The 6,000-nt window shown below is 53.9% G+C and overlaps 1 protein-coding gene across 1 annotated transcript in view; it reads left to right on the top strand.

Moving 5' to 3' along the window:
* EPHA8 (EPH receptor A8) overlaps positions 1 to 6,000 on the top strand; it is a gene marked incomplete at its 5' end in the record, with an annotated part of 28,326 nt that overhangs the window by 654 nt on the left and 21,672 nt on the right. The window lies entirely within an intron of this gene.

Raw genomic sequence — 6,000 nt, 5'->3', positions numbered from 1 at the left:
TGCCTGCTTCTTGCTGATGGTGCCTGCATGGGGAGGAATGGCTGCACGGGGCTCTTGCCTCTTTGGGAAAGGGCTGAGGACAGAAGCCCACTCACGAAAGCTTGGAAAGGGCTGCCCCAGCCTTTGCTGGTCTGCTTTCTGCTTCCGAAGTTTGTCGCCGGTACCACCAGCAAGCTCCTTGGGAGCTCCTGTGAGCCTGACAGTGACAGGTCTTGGTGCACAGGGCATGGCTTTGGGATGGGATCTGGCTTTGAGATGGGGGCTGGTTTCGGGATGGGGACTGACCTGGCTCCACCTTCCCCTGACACAGAGCACGTGGCCCAGAGACCCCAGCCTGGTGACCCCGGCAGCTCTGGCTGGTGCCAAGATCTCTGCTGGTGTGCTCCAGCAAAGTACAACTTGGCCTCTCCAAAATGCCCCACCGCTTGCTTCCCTTTACCAGGGCATTCGCAAGCGAGGAAAGCAAAAAGAAAAACACCGAGCTTTTATGAAACAAGGTTATCGTGTCCATCCATCACCCCTCCCCGGGGCTGCCGCAGAGCTCTGCCGTCCGGGGCTGTGGAGAGCCTTCCCGGGGGCCCTCTGTGCCGCTGGGCAGACGTCAGGCTGCCAACTGTGCAAACTGTGATAAGGAAGTGGGGTGACCAGCAACAGCCGTGCACCAGGCATGAGGATGTATGTGTACAGAGCACGGCGATCGGGGGTCCCCGGGAGAGCCCTCCACACAGATTTGTTTGCTCTCGGTTTCTTTATGGGAAGCGTTTAGGGGAGCAGCACAAATAAGAGTGCGGGGTTTTTATTTGATTTTCATGGAAATGTCAAGTGAAGCATTTGTCTTAGGGATACTTGATGCAAGGTTAGGACGTACGACGATGGACTGGAATGGATCCAGGTGCTGCTGGGACCACCACTGGCCCCGTCGGGTCCCCAACTGCGCAGAGTAGGAAGGACAGGCAAAATAAATGCTCCTATCAGAAATTCCTCCTGCCAGAAAACCGTTGATTTGATATTTCACAAAGGGCCTTCTCCCATGTTAAAGAGTGGGGGTGAAGTGTCCATGGGGCCAGGCATGTGCCATCGCAGGAGGGGGCACTGGCATGGGCTGCCTGGACAGTTGGGTCCCAGCCCCACCACTGCAAGGATCTCCAAGTGGGAGATTTGTTTCAGAAGGGACAAAAACCCCTTCCCCGTGTTCCCCCTGCTGCGGTGCCATACAGCAGGCTCTGCCCCAGCAGATCACCACCCCAAATCCTAAGGGGCTGAGGGAAGCCCTGGCAGCGTTGTGCTCAGCTTGCCTCATTTTCCTGTTTCCTCGGACACATTTGTCTCTCTTCTGAGAGCAAAGCTGTAGGAGAGCTCCTTCTCTGCTCTCCTGCCCTTTTCTGGTGGGATTGCCCCTACCCGTAGGCACGGCACAGGAGGAAGCATGGTTGAACCTGCCCCCGCGATGGGGTGGACATGAGCAGAAGCTGGCCCTTCTGCACGGGGGTGGACTCAAACCCATGCTGCTCAACCAGCAATGCTTGTGGGTGAAGCTCTCCAGGGCTTGTGGTATCAGAATCAGGACAGAAATGTCACTGAACTTTCTCTGAGCTCAATGTCATGTCGCCCTCCTGCCTCCCCTGTCCCATTTATCCTCAGCAGCTCCTGGCACAGGGAGTTTGATGGCCCAGCATCAAGCTAGCAGGAGCAGCACCTCCATCCTGGCATCTCCTCGGGTGGGTGGGTGTGGAGCAGAGGTACATGTATTTACACACAAAAGCAAACAGCTGCAAATCTCTCATCTAAGCTTCTTGTGCTTGATTGGGGCGGAGTTCATTTTTCACAGAGAAAGGTGCCTTTCTGGAATGATTTATAACCCCAGTGGATCTGTTGGAGTTGGAAATTAGCCCTTTTAATTGTCAGGTGGACAAAAGCAGGATTCCAGTGGCTGTCGCCCCAGCAATTTTTCATTCTCCATCACAGGGATGAGATGATATAAATCACTCCTTGTGGCCCTAATAATCTTTCTATAAATATCAGGGAAATTCATTTTTTGCTTGGGGGAAAAAAATTAGAGAGAAGATACTTTGCCTCTATGGCAGTGTTTAAAATGTGATTCCAAATTAATTTCCTTCCACCTTTCCCAGCCAGATGCCTTATTTGTCAAAGCTAAAGATGTTTGAACAGTGGAAGTTTCTCCCCCTCCTCTTTAATGTTCATTTTCCTAAGGTCCTGCCAGAGTGATGGAAGACAGCTCAGGAAACCAGATCGTGGCCAGAGATGTTCCCAGCCCTTCAGAGGAGAAGAAAAGCTGTGCCACAGAGCTGGGAAGGACAGGGTGATGTGAGATGTGGTGGAGGATGTGTAGGAACCAGGGGCACTTCTCTGCCTCTCATCCCCTCTACTGTCAGCCATCACCTCGGATGCCCCTTTGTCTGGGCAGGAGGGTGGTGGCTGGGATCTCTGACTCCTTGCACTTACACCAGCAGGATCCACACATTTCATCTTGTGATATCCTGGTGTTTGCCGTAAGAATGTGAGGGACAGTTTCCATGAGACTGGGGAGGGACAGATCTCAGCCCAGGGGCAGCAGGGTCAGGACCACACTAAGGATGCCAGCCAGGCTGGCATCAGATGTGTCACAGCCTTGCATCGCACAAGACATTTGTCCCTTGCATCTGCACCTCATGCATCTGCCAGATTTATCCTCAGAGGCACAGGACCCCTTTTTCCAGCTGTGGCTGGGCACAGGTGCTGTGGTGCCTTACTGGGCAGAAACCAGGTCGGAGCATGAATTGCCACAGCTGCTGATGGGGTCCTGGGCTCTGCCAGCTCCTCAAATTCCCATCTTCCAGTCCCATGGCATCTTCTGACACAGCCACCCCAAGGATGAAACCCCTCACGCTCTCCCAGGGAAGCACAGCGCTGCTGCCCCACTTGCTTTTCCCGTCTGGTTTTAAGGCTCTGAAGGACTTTGCTTCCCTCATCTCCCATCATCCACAGCCAGCCTCAGACGTGCTGCTCTTTCCTCCTTGAAACCTATCAGTCCACAGCAAGACACATTAGTGTCTCTTACACACAGCAAATAGCAACCGCTCTGCCTAAATAGCAGAATAAGCAACAGCATAAGTGAAAAGGATCTGTCCCAGCAATTTATCAGAGAGGATGACAATCAGCATAATTCACCTTATTTATATGCAGCTGCTGTACAGGACAGAGACCCATTTCAATAAGGTCAGTGCAATTAGAGAAATGAGGAAGGGAAGCACTTTAACCCTGGGTCTGCTTCTGTGAGAAGGGAAGAAGCCCAGAAGCCACCTCCTCAAATAGCCGTGAGGCTGAGAGCTGGGACACAGAATCACAGGATGATTTGGGTTGGAAGGGACCTTAAAGCCCATCCAGTGCCACCCCCTGCCATGGGCAGGGACACCTCCCACTAGCCCAGGTTGCCCAAAGCCTCATCCAGCCTGGCCTTGAACCCCTCCAGGGATGGGGCATCCACAGCTTCTCTGGGCACCCTGGGCCACTGCCTCACCCCCCGCACAGGAAAACATTTCTTCCTCACATCTCATCTCCATCTCCCCTCTTGCAGCTTCAAACCGTTCCCCCTGGTCCTGTCCCTGCACCCCCTGATCCAGAGCCCCCCCATCGCTCCTGTAGCCCCCTTTCAGCACTGGGAGGTGCTGGAAGGTCTCCCCGGAGCCTTCTCTTCTCCAGGCTGCACACCCCCAACTCTCTCAGCCTGTCCTCGCACGGGAGCTGCTCCAGCCTCGGCCCATCTCCATGGCTCCTCTGGCCCCGCTCCAGCAGCTCCGTGTCTGTCCTGTGCTGAGGACCCCAGAGCTGGGTGCAGTATGCATACCATGTCCTGAGGATGGACGGAGAGGTGGGCAGAGAGGCTCAGGCAGGTGAGGACAGTGGCTCTTCACCCACACCCCTCCTACCAGCCCCATGCAGACCTCTTTGGGGAGGGCTGCCAGGCTTCTGAGCTACCAAGACTTTGAGTCCGTGGTCCTTGCAACAAGGTCACCTTTCTGGAGTGGATCTGAATTATTTCTTGTGCTGCATCTGTCACCAGCTATCAATGAGCAAAACTGGAAAGGGGAGCTAAAATCTGTTTAGCTGACCACGAGCTGTACATGCGCAGAGTCACTTTGGAGCATCAGTAGCAGTGCCACAGCTAAGGATCACAATCCTGCTCTCTGAGAGGTGACACAAACCCAGTCAGCCAGCCAGCTGCTAGCCATGGAGACCTCCATGAGTGCAGAACCTCCCAGGAAGCTTTTTCTTTAACGAAGAAATGAAAAGGGTAAAACAGAAGGAACCGGCTCCCTTCCCTGCTGTCAGAGCGAGTGGATGAGCCTTTGGCAGAAATGCAGTTCCCAAAGAGCATATTTGCAGTATATTCATGGGTTTAAGGAGTGAGACTCCTTGTTCAGACATTTTTGTCAAAAGTTTGGGACCATGCATCTTAGCCTCCGGGTGTCCTGATTGCTCTGGCTGCTTTCCCTCTGCAGTGCTCAGGGGCTTCGGCTTGGCTGCTGCCTTTGGCTGGAAAACAGTGATGGGGGAGCAACAGTTAAGCAATAGCTGCTCCTTCAGCCCATTTGCAGGAGAGGACGGGTGTTTGTAGCCTGCCAGGGCTGAGTGAGAACAGCTACCAAATGGGGCTCTGATGTGTGTGGCTGAACAAGGATCTGGCAATGGGGTAGACTTACCCAGCTCTGCTTAAGCCAAAAAAATGGCCTGTGTTTCTGGACAGGGAGAAGAGAGGGAGGTCGTCCCTGCCAGGACCCTTTCCCATCCAGCTCCCACACTGAATGAAGGATGGGAACAGGAGACGGACTGCTGGTCCCTCATGGACAAACCCCTCTGCTGCTGGGCTCTTCCGTGCCTCCTGTGGCACACGGCTGGTGGGAGTGGATCTGGAGAGGCTGGTTAGCAATCTGGAAGCCAGTTAATTTTTTCCAGTTGGTGGGATTCATGCTGATGAACCAATCATCAGATTTAATGTACCTTAAACCTTCCTCATGGGCAACTTTAATCGTGCAATTAAAGCACCACGGCATTGCTAATTAAGAGGAGAAAATATCCAGCTTGGTAATTATAACGCTTGTGAATACAGTTTTGCATCCACGGACCTTTATGAAGACAGTCAGTGGAGACTGGCTTTCCAGCTGGTGGGGCAAGGGGGGTGCAGAGCTATATGGTGTGAGAGGAGGGGAAACCCCCTCCAGCTGCACCCCAACACCCATGTCCCATGCTGGTGGGCACAACCCTGGCTGCACAGGGTGAGGGTAAGCCCTAGAAACACCGAGGGACAAAATGACACAGGTGAAGCCATCGGCAGGGGAAGGCAGGCCAGAGACACAGACTCCAGCTGTGATGGGCAAACCTGCACGGCTGTGTCACCAGATGTGGTCCAGATGCTGATGTTGGAAGGGGAGGAAAGGTGGAGGCACATGACCTGCTCTCCTTGGGTGTGGGGGGACGGACCCCTTTGCCCAGTGCACTGCAGGTGGGAGTGCTGCTTGCCCCTGGATACCTACCCAGGGAGACCACAGCCTGTGCTCCCTTCCTTCAGTGCAGAAGGGGTGGAGAAGCATGCCAGGAGGAGGAAAGATAGCTAGTGGGCTAAGGGAGCCCAGCAGAGCTTGCTCCATTCCCTTCTCTCCCCAAACTCCTTATCCTTTTCTAAGTCGGAGATGCTCTGAGAAGCTTCAGCCTTCTCTCTCCTTTTTCTGCTAACAGTGATTTTTTTCCCACCTGTGGAAGAACATCAAAGAGCAACTGTGAGCTCCTTGTGTTGTGTCTTCATGTGAAACAGCTGATACAGGAAACAGGACACTAGTCTTGCTGGGCTGACTACAAGCAAAACACCTTTTTCCTGGCTCTGAGATACACGGGGCCCCCAGAAATGTGCCCGGGGGTCACACGTGCCTCTGTCAACCAGCAAACCTGGGATTTCAGTGCACCCATTACCAGGCTGGGATCCACCTCCCTGGAAGCGTATGTACC

This window comes from Pterocles gutturalis, unplaced genomic scaffold, assembly GCF_000699245.1.
Source record: "Pterocles gutturalis isolate BGI_N339 unplaced genomic scaffold, ASM69924v1 scaffold14207, whole genome shotgun sequence".
In the NCBI taxonomy this organism is placed as follows: Eukaryota; Metazoa; Chordata; class Aves; order Pterocliformes; family Pteroclidae; genus Pterocles; species Pterocles gutturalis.
Note: the sequence above shows the minus strand (reverse complement) of the source record. Positions and strands in the feature narration are given on the sequence as shown.